The sequence below is a fragment of the Mustela nivalis genome (genome assembly GCF_964662115.1).
Source record: "Mustela nivalis genome assembly, chromosome: 4".
Classification (NCBI taxonomy): Eukaryota; Metazoa; Chordata; class Mammalia; order Carnivora; family Mustelidae; genus Mustela; species Mustela nivalis.
The window spans coordinates 159,770,315-159,777,636 of NC_139023.1; the positions used below are offsets into that span (position 1 = coordinate 159,770,315).

General features: G+C 38.4%; 1 pseudogene across 1 annotated transcript; it reads right to left on the minus strand.

The window, feature by feature from the left end:
* Positions 1-5,285: 5,285 nt before the first annotated feature.
* LOC309863155 (large ribosomal subunit protein eL20 pseudogene) lies at positions 5,286-6,527 on the minus strand (annotated as a pseudogene). Its single transcript has 2 exons — positions 6,500-6,527; positions 5,286-5,796 (listed from the first exon to the last, which is right to left on the minus strand). The product of its transcript is annotated as a large ribosomal subunit protein eL20 pseudogene (transcript).
* Between the last annotated feature and the right edge of the window lie 795 nt (positions 6,528-7,322).

Sequence of the window (7,322 nt, forward strand, 5' to 3'; positions counted from 1 at the left end):
CAAACCTATTCAGAAGGAAACACAAAAACAGAAAACAAAAATCAAAATATTTGGAGAAGCCCTTCTGTATTTGCTGGAAAGTTGAGGGTTTTTACCTCTTTTCTTTCTGTATTTCTTGATTTTTAAGTAGTGGTCAGTATTTTTTTGTAAATTAAAAATTATATAATGAATACCAAAAAAATCAAAATATTATCCAAAATTATTGATGGGTCTTAAATTGAGCTCTCCTTTAAGATATATTCAGTCACCATTGTATCCCCAAAACCCAATATAGTGCTTTAAAAATAGTAGCTACTAAATATGGGTTTGCATGCTGAATTAATGGTTGGAGGAGGATCACGCTTAAAAAAAAAAAAAAAAAAACACAAGCATATCTCTGAACCACAAACCATGAACAGCTGAGTTTTAGAATAAAGGGGCAAGAAATAGCTAGAAGTCTTTTAAAACCAAAACCACCTCAAAGCCTTCGGGCTCCCTATTCTAACCTATCATATTCCTACCTGTGGTAAGTAGATAGTGTGACACAAATGAAAGAAAGCTATTTGATTTCAAGCTTAGTAAATACATTTTTACATAAGAAAGCCAAGAGATTTTGTTATCACCTTTCAGGTACTATATTTACCTAAGAGTCTAGTTTCTTGCTTAGGTCTTAATATTATAATCAGCCTATAACCTGCTGGCACTGAATTATTAGCTCTGTGTTTAAGGCCTGCTACATTCCATTAGGTTCTTTGTACAGATATATCTCCTTTTGCAGATACGTTTATTTACATTTATTGCACTTTACACATGAAGGTCTGTGCCAACCTCGCGTCCACCAAACCTACTGGTGCCATTTTTCCAACAGCACTTGCTTACTTCCTGCCTCTTCGTTATGGTTCAGTAATTTTTGCAGTATTTCAAAATTTCTCACTATTACATTTGTCATGGTACCTGTGATCAGTGATTATGACTGGCTGAAAGCTCAAATGATGGTTAGCATTTTTTAACAGTAAAATATTTTTTAATGAAGGTCTGTACATCATTTTTTCTAGACATACCACCATTATACACTTTATAGACTAGAGTACAGTGTAAAACATCATTGTCATATTCACTGAAAAACCAGCAAATTTGTTTGACTCACTTTACTGCAATATTCCCTTCATGACAGTATTCTGAACTCAACCCTCGGTACCTTCAAGGTACGCCTACAATGAGAAGTGTCTTTCCTCTGCATCATGCCAGATCTAAATCAAAAGGCAGTAGATAATCAGCAGAGATTTATCAGATCCAATCAAACTGATTCACAGTTTGCATAATCTAATGTACTTAATAAGCAGACAAGGGCTTATGATTACAAAGGACAAGGAGAGCACTTTATCCTCTAGAGAACGAGGATAGATATTGTCCATCTTTGTAACTGATCCTTGAATTTCTGTGTCCCATTGCTGACCCACACTCTCCCCAGCCCTGCATCTGGTATAAGAATGGAAATTAAGATCTAGCATTATGTGTTCCTTGACATCTGGGGAAAAACAAGGGGGTCTGCATTGGTCTAAACATGAGTTTCCCTTTCTACCCTATTTCCATGGGTCAGGGCCCCTAGTTAAGGGGCCTAGTTACAGGACCAGGCCGAGTCCCTGCTTATCTCCTGAATAACAGGCTTCAGTTCCTTGCCAACTTAAAGAAGAACTATTCAAGCCAATGATATGCTTCCATGGAAACGGGGGGAGCATATCATCTTCTTGATACTACCAAGCCTATATCTCATAGACCTTGGTTCACTCTGTTCCAAAGTGCAACTTTTGGGTGTTTGTGTGTAGCATTCACGGCATGGGGAACCTCCAACCCTGGGCTGTGAGTATATGTGACATAAGCTGTTGTTCATCTCATCTGTCCAGTATAGGGGGTTGCATGTTGAGCCATCCCTGTAACTAGGACAGGCATCATTCCTTCATCAGTGTGGTAAATAGTAGGCATTAAGCACCCCAACACAGACACCTCCAGGAACAGTTACATGTCCTTGGCCATGAGAAGTATTCTGATTCATTAGTTTTTATTTCACAGTTAAACTCCCTCAGAGAAATCTTATTAATTCCTCTTCTTTATAATAGGGATAGAGAGAGTTTACTTATGTTTACTCCTGGTCTGCCTACATATGAAAATCCAGTGTGATTAAAAAATCTTCACCATCTCTATTAAACTCAATTCCATCCATTGCAGACTTTCAGGCTGAACAGGACCTGGTGTCTCATACTCTGCATTCACTCCTCTGTCCCTTCTGATTTCTGATCTCATCTTCTTGTTTGCTCAAACCTAGCCACACTGGGTTATTTCATATTCCTTGACTATGTCAGACATACGCCTGCCTCAACACTTGCTTTGACTGTCACTTCTTCCTGAAATGTGCTTCCCTCAGATAACTACCTGAATGATAACCTAGTTCAAATATTTTGTCTAACATCACCTTCTCCATGAAAGGTAACTCGATTGTAATTTCCATTTTTCTCTTCTTTACCACAACCTATCCTCTTGCTGTTTTATTTTTTTTTCCATTGCAATTATCAAACACTAGCACTCTACAGAATGCATTTGTATTTTTACAGTCTGTCTTTTGCCCAGTTGGTCCTTAAGTTCCATAAAGGCATGCATTTGTTCTATAAGGTAGCCCCTGCACTTATAAGTATGTATGTTTCAGAGTAAGAGCCCAGTAAATATTTGTGAATATTTGTTAAATGAGTATATTTAAATTAAGGATTTTTAAAAAGTTTTTGTAGGAAGAGTTCTTTCATTTATTAACATAGAATTCTGATATATATTTGTAATTTTAGAAAAGTTTTCAGTAACCCATTTGAGCCCCCTAATACACTATTAGCAGGAAATCCATCATATTTCTCTTTTGCACCAATTCCTCCAAATAAGTTTTACAGTTTTATATAGTTGAAAGTATGGCACGCCCTTCCAAGATATTAGGCATAGAATGAGGACTGGATTCTGACTGGTCTGTTACTGCAATTTTATTTTTACTGAACTGAAACTGGTCCATACGGTAGAAGTACTTTTATAGGCCTTGGACCCTCCCTAGGCAATGATGGTGCCCCCAAATAGGGCACTAAGGTTCTTAATTCATGTTGACTTAGCTACTGTTCACACTGGTTAATTTATTCCAGAGTAGTTTAGATCTAAAGGGATAAGAGTTCTATACTGCTTCAAACTTACTCTTCTCAATTTAATGTATATCTTTGTTTAAAGCCCAGTTTTCCAGCTTACACTCCTTTTATAAAATTTTTTAAATTTTTTTTATTATTATGTTCAATTAGCCAGTGAACAGTACATTGTTAGTTTTTTATGAGGTGTTCAACATTTCATTAGTTGTGGCTTAAATGCTCCTTTCCCACATGTTATTTAATTCAGAGAACTGAAACGTTCCTTGAGTTGCCTCACACAATTGTAGAGGCTGGCAAGTCCACAATCTGAGAGTACGCCGGCCATCTGGAGAGCCAGAGGAGCTGATGTTAGTTCAAGTCTTGAGTCTGAAAGCAGTCTACTGACAAAATGCCCTTTCTCTCAGTCCTCTGTTGCTCTTTTTTTTTCAGAGAAGGCTTTTAACAAATCAGATGAGGCCCACACATATTATGGTGGGTAATCTGCTTCAGTTAAATCTATTGATTTGAGTGCTAATCTCACCTAAAAAATGCCTTCACAGAAATAGAATATTGTTTGACCAATTATCTGGGTACTATGGCCTAGCCAAGTTGACACATACAACTAATCATCACAGGGCATATAGATTGGGATTCGACTATTTCTTTCTAGGAAACCCAGAGCTCTTTATTTAAATTGTCACTTTCACCACATAGATCTATTGATACCAGATGGGTATTGCAACTTTTTGACCATCAAAAAAGAAAGAGGGAAAAAAAAGACCTTGTTATATACTAAGCCACTAATAAATGTGTGCTGTGCATTTGCATACCAGAGAAGGTCCTCCAAGTGATCTTTTGTAGGACAAAGATCGGTTTCTCTGGATTAGAAATCCTGAACCCATTCTACGAAATACGGGATACCCACATGAGCAATAACGCCTGAAGATGTGGCAGGTAAATAAAAATAAACTATAAACACCTAGAATTGAAATCAAGATGCTGATTGCAATTCCTGAATGAGTGTTTTTGGGTACGTTCTCAGACCCAAATGTTCATCTTTTCACCAAGTGGGATCATGTAAGCCAGGACAAACAAAACCCCTGAGGCTAATGGTGGTGTTCTTACTTTCAGACAAACTAGATGGAAGAACATTGTTTGGCAAGAGTAACACTCAACCAATTTATCTATGTATAACTAAGTCAGTTTACAAACTCCATTCCTGTGTCACATGCTTCTGGGTTCATAGGAAGTCCTCATTAGGTCTGTTAGGATTAAAACAGAGGATAACCTTAGCAATCCTTTCTGATTTCTCTCTCAACTTAACCAACCAAAGTTGTTACCCCATGGTCTTATCAATGTGTGATCCTTTACACAGTATATATATGAAAGAAAACCAGCAAATTATTTATATATTCAATTAATTTTGAATCAAGTAGATGGAGATCTGCTTAACAGCTCAAGAATACAGTTATATCTGAAAGTGGCTTAAGAAAAGAGAAGGTAAATGTAACAAAACGTCAAGGAGCTGAGAGAAAAGTGCTTGAAGAAAGTAAAATTTGGAATATAACATATATGGTGGTGGTTAAATTTTTTGTGTCAACTTGGCTGCCATAATGCCCACATATTTGGTCAAATATTCTGGCTGTTTCTATGAAGGTGTTTTTGATGAGGTTTACATTTAAATCAGCAGACTTATTTATTTATGTACTGATTTTATTTAATAGAGAGAGAGAGAGAGAGTGCGCGCGCATAAGTAGGCCTAGGGGCAGGCAGAGGGAAAGGGAGAAGCAGGCTACGAGGCTGAGCAGAAAGCCCCATGCAAGGCTCCATCCCAGAACCCTGAGACCATAACCTGTGCTGAAGGTAGCTGCTTAACTGACTGAACGACCCAGGTACCCATAAATCAGTAGAATTTTTTAAAAAGCACTTTATTGAGATATGATTGACCTGTGAAAAGCTGTACATATTTAGTGTATACAAGTTATGAATTTGGATATAAGTATACACATGTGAAATCATCACCATAATTAAGGCCTTCGACATATCTAACTCCTCCTAAAATTTCCTCCCATCCCCTTTATTAGTAGTAGTATTGTTTTTTGGCTTGTTTTGTTTTGTTTTGTTTTTTCCCAATGAGTTTATTTGGACAGGGAGGCTCTACATCCTAAAGAAGGTGTTGGGACTCTTGGTGGTGAAACATGACTGGTGCTGGCCGTGCAGGATTCAGTGGGGCCCCGGGAACTTGATCTTGGAGTCGTGGAACCTCTTGACTGCTGCTATGCGGCCCTTGCTGGCTGGAAAGTCCTCCACTTTCCGGATCTGGATGGAGTGCGCCCCGGGTGCGGTGCAGGACATCCAAGTTTGGGTAGCACTGCCTGAAGGCCCCTGCAGTGGGCGGTTCCGGGCGCCCCCGGTCCATGCGTGGGTGCCCTGAGGGAGTCATAGCGCAGCCAGATGAGCTTCTTTGCCTGCAAGAGGGACTTCTGGCATATCTGTCCACAGTACACAATTTCCCCTGAAGACTTCATATTCTTCAGCTGAGACACAAAGTACCAGAAGCAGGACTTGGCGACAACATGAGGAGGTGCAAAGATTCCTGTTCGATGGAGAGGAGGAGTGCGGCATTTGGGTGGGAGCAGGCAGCACCCCACCACTTTGTACTTTTGCCCTGTGCTCCAGGCCTTCAGGACTCACTCTCCACTCTCACCTCCACCCAAGAAAGTCCCCCTTGTTATTATTATCATCATTATTGTTATTATTATTTTATGTGGTAAGAACACAACGTAAGATCTAGCCTTTTAGTAAACTTTAAGTATACAACACAGTATTGTTAGTTGTGGGCACTGTACTGTATAATAGATTTCTAAAATTTATTTACCTTACATAATTTAAACTTGGCATCCTTTGGCCATCTACCCTTTGTTTTCCCTCCCCTCACTCCAGTACCAACATTCTACTCTCTGCTTCTGTAAGTCTGACTATTTTAGATTCTACATGTAAATAAATTATATTGTATTTGTCTTTCTGTGTCTAAATTATTTTACTTAACCTTTTCCAGGTCCATCCATGTTGTCATAAATAACAGGATTTCCTTCTATTTTTATTAAGGCTGATAATTACTATATTATATGAATATATAAAATTTTCTTTGTCCATTCATCCATCAGTGGACATTTAGGTTGTCTCCATACATTGGCTATTATGAATAAGGTTTCAATGAACATGAGAGTACAGATGTCCCAAGATTCTGATTTTGATTCCTTCAAATAAATGCCTAGAAGGAGTGGGATTGCTGGGATTGCTGGAGAGTTCTCTTTTTAATTTTCTGAGGAACCTCCATACCGTTTTCCTTAGTGGCTGCACCAGTTTACATTCCCACAGCTGCTGTACAGTCCACATATTCACTAGTACTTATTATCTCTTGTCTATTTTATGATAGTCATTCTAACAAATGTGAGGTGATATCATGTTGTCCTTTGGATTTGCATTTCTTAATGAATAGTGATGTTGAGCATGTTTTCATGTACTTGTTGGCCATTTCTTTAGAAAATGTCTATTCAGGCCCTTTGCCCATTTTAATTATATTGTGTGATTTTTGCTACTGAGTTGTATGAGTCCCTTATGTGTTTTGGCTATTAACCCCTTATATGATTTGTAATCATTTTCTCCCATTATGTAGGTTGTCTTTTTTTGTGGTGTTGTTGTTAAAAGAGGTAAAGAGAGAGAAAGAATGGAGGGGCAGGGGGAGAATCATAAGAGAATATATTGGGGCTTAATCTCACAACCCTGAGATCTTGACCTGAGCTGAAATCAAGAGTTGGATGCTTAATGAACTGAGCCACCCAGGTGTCTCCTGCAGGTTTTATTTTGTTGAGGGGAGTCATCAAAATGATGCTGATGAAATTTGTAAATTCTTCTACAGTGGTCCGTATTTTAAGAGGTCTCACCACCCCCTTCTCTTGCTTTAGTCTCTGTGGGCAGTGTTTTTGTTATATTCTGGGTTGTTTATACTTCAAAGACAAGAAAAGATTTACAACTTTAAAAGGCAGAGAAACAATTCTAGCTTTCTCCTATGAGTTTTGGGGTAATTACTGGTTTTTTTTTTTAAGATTTTTTTATTTGTCAGAGAGAGTGAGCGAGAGCGAGCACAGGCAGACAGAGTGGAAGGCAGAGTCAGACGGAGAAGCAGGCTCC